The 15,326-nt window shown below is 45.1% G+C and overlaps 1 protein-coding gene across 1 annotated transcript in view; it reads right to left on the bottom strand.

Moving 5' to 3' along the window:
• The window catches only part of dachd (dachshund d), a 296,027-nt gene that overhangs the window by 48,672 nt on the left and 232,029 nt on the right, over positions 1-15,326 (bottom strand). The window lies entirely within an intron of this gene.

Genomic DNA, 15,326 nt, shown 5'->3' with positions numbered 1-15,326 from the left:
TGTAGAAAAACATAATTCCACTTTGACATTGTGGTTTTGGGTGTTGGCCATTGACCAAAAAAATCTCTATTTAATCAATTTAAATTCAGGCCGTAACAAAGCAACATGTGGAAAAAGTCAAGGGGTGGGATTACTTTCTGAAGGCGCTGTAGTGGGTATTCTACATGTAAACAAATGTTACTTTTTTGATAATCCTCCACAGAGAAGGAACACAGCTTTCACATGCTGTGCACTTTATTTAATAGTTTTGACAAATGTAATTAATATTTAACTATGGTTGTCCTTGTGTGTCAATGGGCCGGAAGTTGGAAGACAAACGTGCTCAAATGGCTCTGGGTAAAGTGGGCTTGGCTATATAAGGTGAATAGCACCATTTATTATAAATAAAAACACAAAGTATTCAAACATTTGTTCACATTGTGCTTCCAAAAGATTTACATGAGAGTTTGAGCTATCTAAGGCACTACCTACTACAGTCAGGGCTTTCCCTTAATGTCCTGTCCTGCTAGCAGACCTGTCCTGTCCTGCAAGCAGACCTGTCCTGTCCTACTAGCAGACCTGTCCTGTCCTACTAGCAGACCTGTCCTGTCCTACTAGCAGACCTGTCCTGTCCTACTAGCAGATCTGTCCTGTCCTGCAAGCAGACCTGTCCTGTCCTACTAGCAGACCTGTCCTGTCCTACTAGCAAACCTGTCCTGTCCTACTAGCAGACCTGTCCTGTCCTACTAGCAGACCTGTCCTGTCCTACTAGCAGATCTGTCCTGTCCTGCAAGCAGACCTGTCCTGTCCTACTAGCAGACCTGTCCTGTCCTACTAGCAGACCTGTCCTGTCCTACTAGCAGACCTGTCCTGTCCTACTAGCAGATCTGTCCTGTCCTGCAAGCAGACCTGTCCTGTCCTACTAGCAGACCTGTCCTGTCCTACTAGCAGACCTGTCCTGTCCTACTAGCAGATCTGTCCTGTCCTGCTAGCAGACCTGTTCTGTCTGCAGTCCTACTCTGTCTACAGTATGACTGATGGAATGCAGCAAAGATAATTCACCAGCTGCTCAGAGCACAGGCCCGCATGTGTTTGCCATCACCCCGAGATGATGCCAGAGGAAGCTGAAATACAGTACAGTATACCTCATCCTCAAGAACATCAAAGGGGAATGAAACAAAAGTTTGAGTTTTTTTTTTCTACATGCATTTTAATAGTTACGAGTATAAGTGCAAAGGTACAGTATGTTTGTCTGGCTTCAAAAGGGCTCATATGCCTTGTACCAAAGTAGTGTTTGGTACAAGGTAAGGTTGTTTTTATATACACCTCACGCTACTTTGTTTGTTTGTTGGGGGGTGGTTGATTTACGCGACTCGAAAGATTTCGACCCAAACACTTCACAACGTACAGCTATTCATGGGTTTTCACTTCACATAGAGTACCATTAAAACACAGCTATCTGTCCTGTAAGCGACTTATTTTCATCTCCTTGACTCCCTCGGGCTACTTCCTCCCACTCCATGGTGTTGTTCTGCTCTGCAACAGCCTTCTCGGTCTAACCTAGTGTCCTTGGCGTATTGCGGGGGGGGGCTTCAAACGCTGTGCTGACTACCTGACTTTCCCCTAAGTCAGGAGGAGGCCCGATCATTAGCCATCACAAGCCCCGGAATGCGACTTGGCAGACAATAATGCTTTACGATCAAACAACTTGTCAGTGCGTACGCCCGTCGAAATGAAAGAGTGCAACAACAACAAAAATCTATAGAGAATCAATCAAATTTTCCCTGGCCCCCTGTGAGAGAAGGGATCAGAGAGAGAGAGAGAGAGAGATATTGCTGATCGTGCAGAGAGGGGGCTATTCCTTCAGGACAGGGAAGTAGGGGGTGTGGGGGGTAGAGGGGGGTGTGGGGTAGAGGGGGGGGGCAGTTGGAAATTTGTTCCCCCCCGACCTTTATCATTAATGTTCCATGGCGTGACAACCTCTTCTACCTGCTAATCACATTTCACAGAAGAAAAAGAGAGAATGGGGCTGGAGGGGGGTTGATGCTTTTTATGGTACAATGAAAAAAGAAGAGGGTTTCTTTTTCAATCTTTGAAATGCCTCAAAAGTGACAGAATGCACTCCAGCTGCCAAGATGCGTGCCGACCTGAGCCTCCGATGGGGAGATAAATATGCTGTGGTCAGCTCCTAGGGTATCTAGGCGAGCGGCAGAGGCAATTGTAATAATGCATTATCATTCACCGGCGAAGGTGAAATCTGCCTGTCCTTCAGCGGAACACACTGCAGCAGGCCTCTGTTTCATGTTACCCTTCGGGGAACGAACGAGTGCCTTAGTTAGGCGTGAGAGGGATGCACTAAGGCGCAAGGCATCGGTGCTATGCTATGCATGTTATTCGACTCCGGATTGTCAACAAAAAAACGCTGTGACAACTGCTGATTTAAAACAAAGGTCTTTATAAATACATTGGCTAGAATATGATTGAATATCACTCACCGTACTGGAGGAGACCAAAGCATACAAAGGGTTATTTTCAATAAGACAGAATTATGTATAATAACCAACTGTATAACCAAGCAGTTGGTCCCCACCCCCCCCCCACACACAATTTACATATCCGAGCATCTGCTATTATGCATATTATAGCCGGTTCATATCTTACCTGCGTGTCCTTGGACAGAAGCAGAAAACAATTAGTAGGATTATGTCCAATGCTAGGAAATTTGCGATTCAAAATAACAACCCAGAGCACTTCAACAACTGTTACAGTCAGATAAGGTTGACCCTGAATATGAACTACTGTATTTTCCCTCGCCTTATTTTAAATAGCCGTTCTGTGAGGTTGTTTGTCTCGCTTCATGTTTACATGTAAATAGTAATTAGGCGATGCTACATTACCAACATGCCAAGCACCACGGTCTCAGCCGAGGTAAACACCAGGGTCGCGTCCCAAATGCCACCATATTCCCTATATCGCGCAATACTTTTGACCGGGATCCCATAGGACTCAAAAGTAGTGCACTACATAAGGAATAGAAAAGTAGTGCACTCCATAGGGAATAGAAAAGTAGTGCACTCCATAGGGAATAGGGTGCCCTTTGGAACGCATTCCTAGCTTTCAGCAGTCTAAGACTCTGCTAACAGTTCATCACGTTTACAGACTAGCCACACCACGAGTGACATTTGTGTGCTTTTCCTAGGAAAGGCCTATAAAACATGGAAACAGCCTGTTGGTGGCAGGAGTTGTTCAGAGCAGCGGCCCTTATCCTATTGCAATCTGGTAGCTAGCTGACTTGACGACATTCCGAGTCAAACCTTCACATTTTCTACAGTAATTATACTGCTATACCCCAGGTAACTAAATCATTGCTAATAAAGAGAGAGATTCAAATCGGTCACGTACACATATTTTACAGATGTTATCGCAGGTGCAGCAAAATGCTTGTGTTTCTAGTTCCAAAAGTGCAGTATAACTAACAATACAAAACAATACACACACACGAAAACAAGACCTGCCACCATACAGCAGGTGAATGCAATCATTTCACGAGACTGTGCCTCAAAACCAACACTCCACCCTGGACTTGAACAGACTTTACGACCAGGTCCACCTCTACAAGGCAGCAATCCCAACTTTTTCCCAGGACCCTGAAGGACGTCACCCTCAACCGTAGCCCCAGCACCTCACACAGGAGCAAAAGACAACCCCCCCAGACCAGCGAGACACCCTCCATGACCTGCAAGATCCCCTCCCGAAGGACCTGCACCGAGAGAACCCGCACCAAGAGGACCTAATCCCAGACCACAGCATCACCAGCGACACCCCAACCAGCTAAGAATGCCCCAAGCAAAACCTGGCAAAACCCTTTATAAGCCACCCCATATCAGACCTATGCCCCTTCTGCCCACCCCATGCCCCTCGCCCCTGCAGCAAGGACCTGGAAATGACAGCAGGACATATGCCCAGGTCGTGAACAGAGCAACAGACCCAACCACCACTTTTACACCCACCCAAGCCCCATCCTGCGACCGAAGAGGTATGTATCATATGCTCAACATGCTCTGCTCACACCTACTGTGATGGTCCGGGCCTAAACCACGCGAAAACAACTCTAGACACTATGGAACACAAAGCTTTTACTATCTCATCCTGGAATATACAAGGTCTGAGGTCAACTGCCTTTGGCCTAAAGAGCAGGAAGCCAGACGTCATCAAAGAAATTGAAAATACAGACATTGTCATCCTACAAGAAACATGGTATAAAGGAGGCGGACCCACTGGTTGCCCTCTAGGTTACAGAGAGCTGGTAGTCCCATCCACCAAACTACCAGGTGTGAAACAGAGGAGAGACTCAGGGGGTATTCTAATTTGGTATAGTGCAGACCTAACCCACTCTATTAAATTAGTCAAAACTGGAACATTTTACATCTGGATAGAAATGAATGAGGAAATGATCTCAACAGAGAACAATTCCCCCAATAGAATCCCCATGCTTTAACGATGACAGCTTCCCCATCCTAGGGAGGAGATCAACCATTTCCAGGCCCAGGGACATGTACTAGTCTGTGGCGACCTAAACGCCAGAACTGGACAAGAACCTGACACCCTCAGCACACAGGGGGACAAAAATCTGCCTGTAGGGGACAGCATTCCCTCCCCCATATGCCCCCCTAGACATAACTATGACAACTTAACCAACAAAACGGGTCACACCTCCTGCAGCTCTGTCGGACGCTGTGTAAGTACATAGTCAATGGTAGGCTTCGAGGGGATTCCTAAGTACACCTATAGCTCATCTCTTGGCAGTAGTACTGTAGACTACTTTATCACTGACCTCAACCCAGAGTCTCTTAGAGCGTTCACAGTCAGCCCACTGACACCCCTATCAGATCACAGCAGTAAACCACAGTTTACTTGAACATATCAATACTCAAATCATGAGACATCAAAGCAAAAGGAACTGAATAATAAATGCTGTAGATGGAAAGAAAGTAGTGTGGAAATCTACCAAAAAACAATTAGGCAACAACAAATTCAATTATTTTTAGACAAAATGTTTCACTCTAAAAGTAAAGGTAAACTTGGTAGTAGAAAACCTAAACAGTAAATTTGACCTCGCAGCTTCCCTATCAAATCTAAAACTTTCAAGCGTGCAACCTAAGAAAATTAACAACAATGACAAGTAGTTTGATGAAGAAATTGAAATTGAGAAACCTACCCAGAAAACCTGAGCCTACGCCTTCACTATGGTGAATCACTAAAACAATACAGAAATACACTATGGAAAAACAAAAAACAGAGGTTCAGGGGATCTATGTGTTTGAGGGTGTGAGCTGGAAAGTGGGCTGGAGAGTGAGCTGAGTTCAGGGGATCTATGTGTTTGAGAGTGTGAGCTGGAAGCAGACATTACACCAAGGAGGGCCTCCAGCAGAACCCAGATCTTCTGCACATATTCTGTCAGACCTGGGCCCGGACAGTAAATCGCAGTAAGAAAAAGATAATGGTGTTCCAAAAAAGGTCCAGTTGCCAGGACCACGAATACAAATTCCATCTAGATACCGTTGCCCTAGAGCACAAAAAAAACTATACATACCTCGGCCTAAACATCAGCGTCACAGGTAACTTCCACAAAGCTGTGAAAGATCTGAGTGACAAAGAAGGCAAGAAGGGCCTTCTATGCCATCAAAAGGAACATAAAATGCGATATACCAATTAGGATCTGTCTAAAAATACTTGAATCAGTTATAGAACTGTTTGGTTGTGAGGTCTGAGGTCCGCTCACCAACCAAGAATTCACAAAATGGGACAAACACCACATTGAAACTCTGCATGCAGAATTCTTCAAAAATATCCTTAGTGTACAACGTAAAACACCAAATAATGCATGCAGAGCAGAATTAGGCCAATACCCGCTAATTATCAATCCGAAGCGATTCCCAAACCTTCCATAATAAAGCCATCACCTACAGAGAGATGAAGCTGGAGGAGCCCCCTAAGCAAGTTGGTCCTGGGGCTCTGTTCACACACACAAACAGACCCCGCAGAGCCCCAGGACAGCAACACAATTAGACCCAACCAAATAATGAGAAAACAAAAAGATAATTACTTGACACACTGTAAAGAATTTACAAAAAAAACTGAGCAAACTAGAATGCTATTTGGCCCTAAACAGAGAGTACAAAGTGGCAGAATACCTGACCAAAATTAAGGAAAGCTTTGACTATGTACAGACTCAGTGAGCATAGCCTTGCTATTGAGAAAGGCAGCTGAAGGCAGACCTGGCTCTCAAGAGAAGACAGGCCAAATTAGGCCAATACCCACTAATTATCTGTACACAAAATGAGGTGGAAACTGAGCTGCACTTCCTAACCTCCTGCCAAACGTATGACCTTGTTAAAGACACATATTTCCCTCAGATTACACAGACTAACAAAGAATTTGAAAACAAATCCAAATTTAATCCAATTTTGATAAACTCCTATATCTATTGGGTGAAATTTAATTTAACCTTTATTTTAACCTTTATTTTACGAGACAAGTCAGTTAAGAACAAATTCTTAATTACAATGACGGCATACCGGGCATTAACTGCCTTGTTCAGGGGCAGAACGACAGATTTTGACCTTGTCAGCCCAGGGATACGATACTGCAACCTTTCGGTTACTGGCCCAACGCTAGGCTACCTGTCGCTCCAGTGTGCAATCACAGCAGCAAGATTTGTGACCTGTTGCCACAAGAAAAGGGCAACCAGTGAAGAACAAACACCATTGTAACAGAACCTGATTTATTTATTTTATTTGTTATTTTTTGTACTTTCACATCATTACAACACTGTATATACACATAATAGGACATTTGAAATGTCTTCATTCTTTTGGAACTTTTGTGAGTGTAATGTGTACTGTTCATTTTTTATTGTTTATTTCACTTTTGTTTATTAACTATTTCACTTGCTTTGGCAATGTAAACATATGTTTCCCATGCCAATAAAGCCCCTTAAATTGAAACTGAATTGAGAGAGAGAAAGAGAGAAAGAGAGAGAGAGAGAAAGAGAAAGAAAGCGAGAGAGAGAGAGAGAGAGAGAGAGTAATAATAGGGGTTGGAGGGACAGTACTTGATGACTAATTCTCCTCTCTCTCTCTCTCCACCTTGACTTTGCCGCACGGCCGTCTCTTACAACGTCTATTGCTTATTGGCCTGTCAATTAATCTCTTTAACTGTAAACAGCACGCCAGCTTTCTTCTGTCAAAGCCCAATGTTATGAATAATGTTATCAAAGCAGATGTCCACACATTTAACACATCGCGCCACGCTAAGATGCCCTTAAGTCTTTTTATAAAAGTGAAACCGAGACCTGCTAATGGATTTTCGTCCGTTTTTCAAGCCCCCTTTTACGCTGGTAGCAGTCACAGAGAGCCTTTCAAGAGTTTGCGAAAAATGTCCCTTTCCTAGTTCCTATTTTGTCCTATTTTGCCTTTAAAAGCGGCTCGGTCAGTCTGGATTAGCGCCAGCTAATGTCGCTGGTCGGCAGTATACAACGCAACAGAAAGAAAAGAACAGCATCAGATACTCCCTGTGGGATTGCAATGCCATACAATGACACCGATATGTCCGACTAGACACAAAAACGATACTGTTTCTCTGATCTAGCACAGCAAACTACTATGCTAATGCTTGATTCAACGCTTGCTTCAAATGTGGCAATTATTTCGGTTTTGTTTAAATGTTAAGGGTACAGTAATTGGTGTGTGTGCGTGCATCACTGCATGTGTTTGTGTATTAGTTTTATGAACAGACTTCTCTGCCTGGATCTGAATGGATCTGAATGACAGTAAACTAGGGTTAAAGGGGTAATGCAGCGTTTCTCAAACTCAGTCCTGGGGACCCCAAGGGTTGCAAATCTAGTTTTTTTTGCCCTAGCACTTCACAGCTGATTCAAATAATCAAAGCCTGATGACGAGTTCATTATTTGAAAAACCAAAACATTGGGCTCCCCAGGACCGAGTTTAGGAAACACTGGGGTAATGATGTCACGGCTGTCGTAAGAACGGGACCAAGGCGCAGCGGATGTTGAGTTCCACAAATTTATTTCAGAGTGAAACTTAAGCAAAAACAATAAATCAATAAACGAACAACGAAACGTAACTACGTGGTGCTACATAAACAAAAAACAAAACAACATCCCACAAACACAGGTGGGAAAAATGGCTACTTAAATATGATCCCCAATTACGAGCTGCCTCTAATAGGGAACCATAAAAAACACCAACATAGAAAATGTTAACGAGAACACCCCCTAGTCACGCCCTGACCTCAAAGATGTGGGCTACGGTCGCAAAACCTGAAACCAAATGGGGGGGTTAGGGGGGGTGACTAGTGTCGGCTCCGGTGCGGGTCGTAGCCCCCCCAGACCTCGGATCCGACCATGGCGCCGGGCTGAACGCCGTGCCTGGACTGTGCACCGGCGCAGAGGAGGGCTCCGGCCTTGGAGCTGGGCTGACCGCCGTGCCTGGACTGTGCACCGGCGCAGAGGAAGGCTCCAGCCTTGGAGCTGGACTGGACGGCGTGCTTGGATTGGGCATCGGCGCAGGGGAAGGCTCCAGTCTTGGAGCTGGGCTGGACGCCGTGCCTGGACTAGGCACCGGCGCAGAAGGCTCCGGCCATGGAGCTGGACTGGACGCCGTGCCTGGACTGGCCACCAGAGCAGAGGAAGGCTTCTGCCCTGGAGCGGGACTGGACGCCGTGTCTGGACTGGGCATCGGCGCAGAGGAAGGCTCCGGCCCTGGAGCGGGACTGGACGGCGTGCTTGGATTGGGCATCGGCGCAGGGGAAGGCTCCAGTCTTGGAGCTGGGCTGGACGCCGTGCCTGGACTAGGCACCGGCGCAGAAGGCTCCGGCCATGGAGCTGGACTGGACGCCGTGCCTGGACTGGCCACCAGAGCAGAGGAAGGCTTCTGCCCTGGAGCGGGACTGGACGCCGTGTCTGGACTGGGCATCGGCGCAGAGGAAGGCTCCGGCCATGGAGCGGGACTGGACTGGACGCCGTGTCTGGACTGGACACCGGCGCAGAGCAGGGCTCCCGCCATGGAGCGGAACTGGACGCTGTGCTTGGACTGGACACCGGCGCAGAGGAAGGCTCCTGCCCTGGAGCGGGACTGGACACCGTGCTTGGACTGGACACCGGCGCAGAGGAAGGCTCCTACCCTGGACGCCTTGCCTGGAAGCTCCGGACCGTTGACCGCCGCTGGAGGTCCGGACCGTTGACCGTCGCTGGAGGTTCCGGACAGTGGACCGTCACCGGAAGCTCTGGACTGGGAACCGTCGCCGGAAGCTCTGGACTGGGAACCGTCGCCGGAAGCTCTGGACTGGGAACCGTCGCCGGAAGCTCTGGACTGGGAACCTTCGCCGGAAGCTCTGGACTGTGAAGGCCTAGTGCGTGGAGCCGGTACAGGTGGTACCGGACTGGTGACAGGCACTTCAGGGCGAGTGGGGAGAGCTGGCACAGGACGTACCGGACTGGGGAGGCGCACTGGAGACCTGGTGCGTGGAGCCGGCACAGGTGGTACCGGACTGGTGACACGGACTTCAGGGCGAGTACAGAAAACAGGAACAGGACGTACCGGACTGGGGAGGTGCACTGGAGACCTGGTGCGTGGAGCTGGCACAGGTTGTACCAGACTGGTAACACGCTCTTCAGGACCAATGCGGTGCCGAACACACCAAACCAACATCTCTCTCCTCTCTCTCCCAACTTCTCCATCGCCTCCCTGACAGTCTCTGGCTCTTCAGGGCGAGAGCAGGGAGCAGGCACTGGACGTACCGGGCTGGGAAGGGGCACTGGAGATCTGATGTGTGGAGCCGGAACAGGTTTCACCAGACTGCTAACCGGACCTTCTGGTCGAATGTTGAGCAGAACACACTTGCACAACATCTCTCTCATCTCTCTCTCTCCCAACTTCTCCATTGCCTCCCTGACGGTCTCTGGCTCTTTCCGCGGCCTACTACACCATAGAGAAACAAGGGCTCTCTATGGTCAGGGCGTGACAAATGAGAAGAGAGATACAGTATAAAACATTGGGCTCCCCAGGACCGAGTTTAGGAAACACTGGGGTAACGAGAAGAGAGATACAGTATAGTGCTACATTGAAACTATCAGCACAAATGAGTCAATTTCAGTGACCACTAGGCAACATATATTTGTATTAATGTTTTGTAACACACATATGTAACATTTACACAGGAAGGGAGACTATATCTGCTCCCGTTTTAAAATATGGTCTTCAGAATCATTTTACAGATTGGTTTCTTTCCGGTACTCTGTGTGTCATACGAGACCTGTCAGTCATTCTAGCTGCTACAGTTGTGTGACATCAAGGCAAGACTAGTTCCAGACCCAGGTTGAAATCCGGACCTCTGACCTCTATGGGGGTACCACAGGGTTCAATTATCGGGCCAACTCTTTTCTCTGTATATATCAACGATGTCGCTCTTGCTGCTGGTGATTCTCTGATCCACCTCTACGCAGACGATACCATTCTGTATACTTCTGGCCCTTCTTTTGACACTGTGTTAACAAACCTCCAGACGAGCTTCAATGCCATACCACACTCCTTCCGTGGCCTCCACCTGCTATTAAATGCAAGTAAAACTTCAACCAATCGCTGCCCGCACCCGCCCGCCCGTCTAGGATCACTACCCTGGACGGTTCTTACTTAGAATATGTGGACAACTACAAACACCTAGGTGTCTGGTTAGACTGTAAACTCTCCTTCCAGACTCACATTAAGCATCTCCAATCCAAAATGAAATGTAGAATCGGCTTCCTATTTCGCAACAAAGCCTCCTTCACTCATGCTGCCAAACATACCCTCGTAAAACTGACCATCCTACCGATCCTCGACTTCGGCGATGTCATTTACAAAATAGCCTCTAACACTCTACTCAGCAAATTGGATGTAGTCTATCACAGTGCCATCCGTTTTGTCACCAAAGCCCCATATACCACCCATCGCTGCGACCTGTATGCTCTCGCAGGCTGGCCCTCACTATAAATTCATCGGCAAACCCACTGGCTCCAGGTCATCTATAAGTCTTTGCTAGGTAAAGCCCCACCTTGTCTCAGCGCACTGGTCACCATAGCAACACCCACCCGTAGCACACGCTCCAGCAGGTATATTTCACTGGTCATCCCCAAAGCCAACACTTCCTTTGGCCGCATTTCCTTCCAGTTCTCTGCTGCCAATGACTGGAACGAATTGCAAAAATCACTGAAGCTGAAGACCTATGTCCATCTCTAACCATCAGCTGTCAGAGCAGCTTACCGATCACTGTACCTGTACACAGCCCATCTGTAAATAGCACACCCAACTACCTCATCCCCATTTATTTTTGCTCTTTTGCACCCCAGTATCTCTACTTGCACATCATCATCGGCAGATCTATCACTCCAGTGTTAATGCTAAATTGTAATTATTTCGCCTCTACGGCCTATTTATTGCCTTACCTTGCTAATCTTCTACATTTGCACACACTGTACATATATTTTTATAATGTGTTATTGACTATACATTTGTTTATGTGTAACTCTGTGTTGTTGTTTTTGTCGCACTGCTTTGTTTTATCTTGGCCAAGTGGCAGTTGTAAATGAGAACTTGTTCTACCTGGTTCTAACTGGCCTACCTGGTTAAATAAAGGTGAAATTAATAAATAAGTATTTGCTCTCTTTCAAATGCATTAGATTGGTGCTTGTAGTGCCAGATGGGCAGGGTTTGCACTTTGGGAGTATTCCATTGCGCCACACTCTCAGATCCAACAAAACGTAAGTGGATTGACACACCTAGCGCATTTGATCAATTTTCAGTTCGATAGATTTGATGGTTTTTAAGACCAGCGTGAAAACGAGATGATAAGGGATTTATCACATATCTACATTAAATAAATGAACAAATAAATGAGTCAATTGTCTTGTCATAATGACAGTCAGCTACACTGGTAAAATGAAACGTCTGTCTCCGTACATCCGGTACTTTGTTATGATGAGATATTGTTGTCTGGCTCATCTAAATATGTGCTTCACATCTGCCACATGGTTTCTAGGGCAACACCCAACACTGCTATACTCGTGTTTCAAAAGGCTTTTCCCTCAGGAAATAAAATCATGTTCCATGTTTGATGTCTAAAATGAGTTTACAGCCAAAGGCTTCCGTACCTTTTATATCCGCCCTTATTTGTCAACTACCTGCTGTTTCACGAGACGCGGGCTCGTCGAGAACAATCACCACAGACTTCCCTCTGTGAAGCGATTCAATTAGTTTGATGTGAGATAAATAGCCGGCCTTTCTACTTCTTCATGAAACATCATCAAATCACCAAATCCTCTTTGCAACCGAGCGTTACCTGCAAACAATAATGTAGTAAAAAAAGTTGAAAAGACAAACCCGAACGCTATACTAGAGCGAGGATTGACTGGACTTAAAGTAATCATTTCGTTTTCAACGACAACAAACAGGCTTTGTCCTTTGTCAACAGTTTTTGGTCAGTGTCGTATCTGTGTAGTTTGACTGTCTGCGAAAGCAGATACTTGCAGATGAGAGATCTTTACGAGGACAAAATGATTGGTTGCATTACAGTGTCAGTATCTGTGCAGTTTGTCTTCGATAGGAGATACCAGCAGATATTATTATGGAGGCAGCAGCAGGACAATGCATACTACAGTATCCTCCTCTGTTCTCTCTCTGTGAGTATAATGCATGACATGAATTTAATGCACTACCAAGACCACAAAAGATCAAACAAGTGGAGAGATATCATTAAACCATCGGAATGTTATCTCATTTGTCTAAACAAACTGATGAACACGCCTAATTAAAAAGCGTGCCATAAACAAAGCAGAGAATGGCAGAACCCCCCCTCCTCTCCATCCCTCCCTCTCTCCTCATCCCAATCTTTTTAAAAATGGAACACATTTACATTGTTAATCTAATGCATCATGTATCATATCATTACAGTTCAATATATCGATCATACATTTTGTTCCCTTCACTTAAAGCTTTTATTGGGATTACTTTGGTTATTAGTTGGGATCTAATGTATTGGCTACCGGCACTGGCTCAGCCGGACGACTACAATCTCTCTTATCTCGCAGCATAAGCCTGTGCGTGTTATTCAAATTGCCTCATTTATTATGATAGCTTCCTCATGTAAATTGTACTGACTGCTCGCCCTTGCACACTCCTCATTAGACTAATGAAAACCTTCAAACGAAAAAACTAAAACAACCTGCCAAATAAAGGTCCGGGGTTATTATGAAAATTACAACTGTGGGAGCTGCGAGAAGCTCTCTTCATTAATTCATGCTCAGCAAATTGGTAACTAATTTCGTTGCACTCCTCTGCATTAATGGGTTATTTTATAAAAAAATTTTTTTTTTTTTTGCAGAACTGAGACCTCTGGTGCAACCCAGAATCCTAATCAACATCCGTGACACATTAGGAATTGACAATCTCAATAATAATGTACCCCCCCCCTCTCTCTCGCTCACAACCAGGAGGTCTCTGGTTGAATTGTCAACACAACTGTATAATGTGTATGGTAGAACAGCATGGTGTTAATAGGCTGAGGTTTAGGTGTTATGTCTTTGTTTATGTAAAGCCTGGTTGAATGTGTTGAGGTGAGCGCTGAGCAGAGTAGTAAAGAGGGGGGGAGGATCATGTTTATATTCACTATTATTGCACTATGTACCCCCACTATGTGCCCCGATGGTCGCAGCTCTGCACGCCGTAACACACGCACCCACGAACACCCCTCCCCCACACACACAAACATCCCCCCTCCACACGCACGCACGCACGCACGCACGCACGCACGCACGCACGCACACACAGATACACCAGTGGTGTTTAACCTATGAATTCAGAGCATGATCACTCTAATTATTACTATTCCCAACTTCACACTCTGAGTGGAAGGTCTAGCGCTGATCTCCACTTTGGGCTTACCAACAGGGAACACACAACCCAATGATTTCCACTGTGGTTTTGATATCATTATCAACCTCCCACCCCCACCCCACCCCACACAAACCCTACGCCAGCACAGCTAAACCATCTGAGAATACTCAAATCTATTATTTGCTTCATTTTGTATTGAATTCACAGCACTAGACATACTGTATCTTTCTATTATCTGCTCCCTGTATGAGTTAATTGTTATTACATTTTTTGAACAATCTTGCTCAAAAAGAGGGATCTGGTAGTGTAATTATTCTACAGTATACCCTTACAAACAAGCATCATGGTCCTACTATGGTCATTTCATTTATACCATGGTACTACTATGTTGCTTTCACTTAAACTATAGTATTGTCTAAATCATGGAAATGTAGCATGGTTTTGGCCTTGAAGTATGATGATATTACCATGGTACTGCCATTGTACCAAAATATTACCATGGCATAGTGTTGAGCGATTAACCAAACATTTTAAACAACTACTTTTTAAACAACTAATTGACCGACTTTGCTACAATTATTTCAATTCCATTTTGCTAGTTTTTTCCTGTTAGCTCGATGTGCAGTTTCTGTAGAGATAAATCATATCAAGCCTGAACTGTGCAATGTAGTAGGGAGGTGTAGTTTCCAACAGGCCAATATTCTACATAGTTTAGCGCAGAAAACGTGGTAATTAACTACACTGAACATAATCCATTGCGCGCCCGCTTAAACTTGTCCAGTCTGTGTGTGGCAAACACCAAGACTGAGAGAAGAGAGAATGCCTAATCGAGAGGGAAAGAAAACAGTTGCTTTGCAAGTCTGAAAATACATGATCTAAGTGATTGGTAATTGTTATTCAGCAGTCATAAAAGTATGCCTAATTTACTTGAAAGAACAAATAAAATAGTGATTTTGTCAGACAGCATAGGCAATATTTCTATAGAGATGAGATGATGACTTGGAATGACATAATAAACATAATAAAGTCTTCAATTAAAACAAATATTTTATTAAAGTAAAGTAATGTGAACAAATGATGGATATTAAGTGATAAGCAGTAAAGGGCAGTCACTAGCATCACAGGACTTTTATTAATTATTTTATTCAGTGTTGTTACAACATTCAACCAACATAATGCGTAGTGAATTTAATGTCTAAAAATATATATAGAAACTGAAAAGCCACGATTATTTTTTAATAATCAAACCGAAACTGAACTGACATCAAAAAGCACAAATCGCTTAGCAATACCATGGCATTGCATGATTTGTGACTCGTTTCAGGAAACTAGGCGTATGTTGTACATCACTACTTCAGAGGAGAGGCATTTTAACTTTAAAAAAAATCGAAATGCGGT

This window comes from Salvelinus namaycush, chromosome 19, assembly GCF_016432855.1.
Source record: "Salvelinus namaycush isolate Seneca chromosome 19, SaNama_1.0, whole genome shotgun sequence".
Lineage (NCBI taxonomy): Eukaryota > Metazoa > Chordata > Actinopteri > Salmoniformes > Salmonidae > Salvelinus > Salvelinus namaycush.
The sequence above is the reverse complement of the archived record's forward strand: the minus strand, read 5'-3'. Positions and strand labels throughout refer to the sequence as shown.